The sequence below is a fragment of the Lactuca saligna genome, chromosome 2 (genome assembly GCF_052625555.1).
Source record: "Lactuca saligna cultivar CGN05327 chromosome 2, ASM5262555v1, whole genome shotgun sequence".
In the NCBI taxonomy this organism is placed as follows: Eukaryota; Viridiplantae; Streptophyta; class Magnoliopsida; order Asterales; family Asteraceae; genus Lactuca; species Lactuca saligna.
The window spans coordinates 12628182-12633278 of NC_136418.1; positions in this window are offsets into that span (position 1 = coordinate 12628182).

The window sequence follows — 5097 nt, forward strand, 5'->3', positions numbered from 1 at the left end:
TAAGTGAATTATTTAGCAATCACTATTAAAGGAGGTGAAATGTGGATAAAGGTAAGGACGTGTTCGACAAAATTAGCTGGTAATGGGTAGCTTGTAGCTTGTAACGTTTTGTTAAACGCTACATGAAGTAGAATTTGAATTTAGAGTGTTTTGTTTAAACTAAAAGCTAAAAGCTTATAGTGCTAAACAAGACTTTCTGTTCAAAATGGAGCGTTTTGTCAAATGATAGAAGTCGGAAGCTCTCAAACGCTCCGTATCGAACACACCATAAATGGATAAGGAGGTTGTGTCAACAAAACACAATCAATTTGTTAAGAATTTGAGAAATAAAGACGTCTAGTACTGAGCTTTCCACGATTAGAATTTATTGGGACAATTTATTTTTCGATTACGTTTTCTTGAATGCTAGAGGTAACTCGACGATAGCCTTTTTTGAGGGATCCATCAAAGTGTGTAAAAAATGGATAGCTTGTTATGAAAATTTTGTTGTTGCTGAAGGGGAAATGGGGAAATGAAGGGCTCACAATCTAGGTGTGTTGATTAATACCTTGTATGCTTCACCATCATTAGATACATTAAGGACTTTGTGGTCGAATTTAGTAGCCTTATTCCATTGGCATAATGGTGAAGTTGTCTTCTGTGGGGATGTGAAGTTTGTGATACTTGTGAAATAAAGGCCTATTTGTTCGCAAATTCATGAATAGCATTTCAATCTAATTATTTTCTATGTTAATCTTGTCAATGTTCCCTTTATAAGGATAACTGTTTATTTGTAAAGGCTAATGGTTTCTAAAATAAGCAAGTTAAACCATTTCTATCTTCGATGGAATTGTTAACACTTGTCCTAATAATACAATGATTATGATGGAAAAAAGTGGTTGAACCATCACTCGTTTCTCCTTAAAGAGTTAGATTCTGATTAAGACCATATTTCATTTTTTTGTTTTATTCTTGGTTTTCTATTCACATGTGGGTTAGAAAAAAGTGGTAAGGGCTTCCTGCCATTGACATGGGAAAGTTTTATAAAGCTAGATGGTTAATTATTTGAAGAAGCTTCAAACTCTTAAAAGTAACTTAAGGGTTTGGTATGGAAAAAACTAAAAATTATAAAAATGAGAGAAGTTTCATCTTGAAAAAATGGATCAAATATATTGATAAACAGATGGATAAAGGTTTATTGATGTGTTGTTTATATACTAAATATTTATCAAAGTTGTCAATTTATTGAACCGATTTATTCATAACTCCACTAAAATACACAATACGCAGTGTACCTAATCATGTAGTAATATAGATGTGAAAATACCAAATATGAAACTCTAGCAGAATGGATATGATTTATTCAAATAATAAATCAAATAATTAGCTAGAAACATAAAAGTAAAGGGGTGTTTAAAATAAGTTAAACATGATTTACTAACTAACACTATAAGAAAAACGTGATTTTGCTAGGGAAGGTCACTATGGAACATATTTTCGTTGTTAATCTACAATGGATCGTGCTATGGAATGTCGTTCCATAGCAAGGTTGCTACCACATTGTCTACAGAATTTATTTCCGGTAGTGAGAATGGGACTTGCTAAGAAAAATGCTACCGACTCCATATCCACTGGTATTATGTTACCGATATTTTATTGAATAAAAATTCGTAGCAATTTTCCAACGAAATTGTTACGGAATCGCTTTCCATTGTACTGCTGCTATGGAATTAATCATTGTGGTTACTATGCAACCGACTTTGTGACGGAAACCAATTCCATAGTTGATTTGCTATGGAAGTATCATTCGTATGTATTTGCTAGGGAATTCTGCTATGGAATTCGATTTCGTTTGCTTGTTTTGCTATGGAACAAAAAGCCTAGCTAATTTGTGACGACATTTCTTACGAAATTATATTCCATAGCAACGTTGATTAGGAGTAGTTCAATTTCATAGATATTTAGCTATGTAAATTTGTTCCGGCAATTAAACTCGTGGAATCATCAAGTTCATTAATGTGGCAGCCCATTACCCATATGTCATCCAAGGGTATTATCATGACACTATAAGCAACCCATAATATAAACACTAAAGTAACATACACTAAATTAACATATGTGTTAAATTTTGATAATTATAACACAACCATTTAATTTTACTAACATAATATAAAGTCTAATATGTATATATATTATAACTTGACCAAGTTAGGAATAGTAAGATTTTTTTTACTTTCATTTTGCCACACGACTTTTCAAAATTTTACATTTTAGTCCCTTGATAACAGCACAACATATTTACCAATCAAGTAAAAACATCAACTAACTACTTATCAAGTAAATTACTATGTATTCATATATCAAGTAACAACATCAAGTAACTACTTACCAAGTAAATTACTATATATTTATATATCAACAAACTACTCATAAATGATCCCAAACTCCATAGTAAACCTAATTAAACAAGCATCCCACAAACAAATTTCACACCTAAACACCCATTTTTATCCTTCAACAAAATTGTCTGAAACCCTAATCACAGACCTATGCATTACACACGTTCTATGGAAGCCATGGAAGTGTACATGTTTTCTCACGTCCCTATCTAAGTGGAAATGAACCTTGGAGTAGGTTGCTCTAAGATTGCAAGTAACTTTTGTTTTACGGTAAGCATTGTTCAACATGTCCAAAGCTTCTTGCTTCCTCCGTCTACTTTCTGCAATCAGCATCATTCCCAGGACAAATGTTGAATCCAAATGTCTCAATGCAAACACTTCTTAAAGTATCATTTTCCCTTCATGATCAGCTTCCAAGAAAAATAAATTACTCTAAAAAACATTAAACACATAATTTCTAGTTAAAGTAATGCAATACAAGAAATAAATTAATACTATGCATATATATAACAACATACCAATCCATCCATGAACAAAATATTTGGGTTTCTCATATCTTTGCATTTGTTGACAACTGCATATTTCTCTTTAGTCCAATGACGAAATCGTAATCCCTATACCTCCATATGTTTGTATATTTCTTCCGTTTTTACTGCCTCGTTCAAGATTCTATAGCTGCAAAACAAAACAAAAATGTTGGCCCCTAACTATAAGCACAAAATAAATAAACATGTGTAATAGAAGGATCGAAGACAAAACTTACACAGTCTTCATCTCGAAAGTGTCGACTGCTAAAAAATTTCCCACCTCCACTATTATCTTCTCAATTACATCCAATGGAAAGTCAGTTAGCGATTTGCTTTGCTTTCTTGATTGAATCTTCGAACAAGTATTTCCTTGCATAATATTATTGGCCGACTTAGTTAGCGATTCTGTAAAAACGATTTTAGGGTTTTTTGACTGTTGGAATTTTGAAATTGCGGTTGATTGCAAGCGACTGAAATAAGACTAAAGAATTGAAACGACGTGATTCGTTGGAAAAAATTATGGTGCCTACAAGATGTTGACTATAAAAAGACCAAATTGCCCTCATACATACAATGGCTCATATTTGATTAGTAAGGGTAGTTTTGGCAAAAATCAGAATTTTTAAAAAAATCAATCTATTTTAAAACTCAAGCGGCACAACCATGATTCATATGGCATCCATGGGTGTTACCATGACCCATATGTCATCCACCGATATTTCTGATGCGTTTTATACAAACAATCCTATGTGTGCATGCAACCCTAATTTGGATCTATGTTTTGCTATTAGATACATAAGAATAAAACCCTAAAGAACAATGCTATTTTCGAAATTAATATACAAGGTTAGATTACACACCTCTTGTTGTTATATTGCAATAACAACTTAAATCTTCAAACCCTAAGTCTTGAAAGCAAACACCACAAGTGTAGTACCTCTAATGGCTCACAAACACCACAAGCAATTGGAGAGGCTATAGAGAGAGAAGGGAGGAGGTGGAAATCGTCCTTGGGACTTCTTAGAAGCATGTACACGAATTCCTAAGGCCTAGGGGTCTTTATATAGGGTTTAGATTAGGGTTTCAGTCCTTATCCTTATCCAGTTACTTGCCCACCAAGCAACCACAAGATAAGCCTTGAAAACCCTTATCTCTTGGACCTTGGACGATTTTAAGAATATCCTTATCCTTAAATTCGTCCATCCTTAAACAAGGATAACCATTGCCCTATTTTGCAACTATCACATAATTACAATTCAGCCCCTCTAGTTTAACTAATTACACTTGATCACAAAATTAATTACTAATTAATTATTGACCAATATTAATTAAACAAATATGATTTCTCCTTTAATATATTATTCTTATAACATATTAATAAATCATAATAACCTCTTTCTCTATTTATTTCTCCAGTCAAGTTGCTTTGGTGAAGGCAACCCAAAAGGACCATGCACAACCGGGTCAAGTACTTGCGTAATATAGTTGCAGCCTTAGACACTATTCCAACAGTCTCCCACTTGGATAAGTCTAGTAACTATATGCACAAGTACAATCCGGTTTGCAATCGTATCTCTCAAAGACGCTGTTAAACTCTGATCTAATCAATCTTGTCCTTTAGATAAGGGATCGTACAGTCCTATGTTAGATATCATGCTGACAATTTTATGGAATAATTAGTCTAGCATTTGGTTTCTCGATCTCCGATTTATCGCTTTTACCCTCTTAGAAGTCAAATCAAATCATCGAGCGGCCGAGATATCGGCTGAGATATCGCTTTTACCCTCTTAGAATAAAAGTTACAGATAAACTTCGACTTATATGCATTTACTTATTCATTAATCAACTATACACAACAATGCGTTTTATAACACCGAGTTACTGATGCATTTTCGCATTATCAATGTACAGTCAATTAACAAATAACAAACCATATATCTAGGTTTTAAGACTATATGATATTATCGTCTTGCGATCACCTTTTATATCACATTCCATAAGGTGATTCCAGCAAGCGCGGGTATGTTCCAATGATCAAAACCAGTTCATAAGCACTCATGAACGTTGCAGCAATCTTTTGCTATGTCTAATACCATTTAGACAGTCTACACACCAATTCATGACAATCTTCATTCATATCTACTTCCGACATATGAACGATTGTGAACAATTTGAATAATTCGATTATTCTT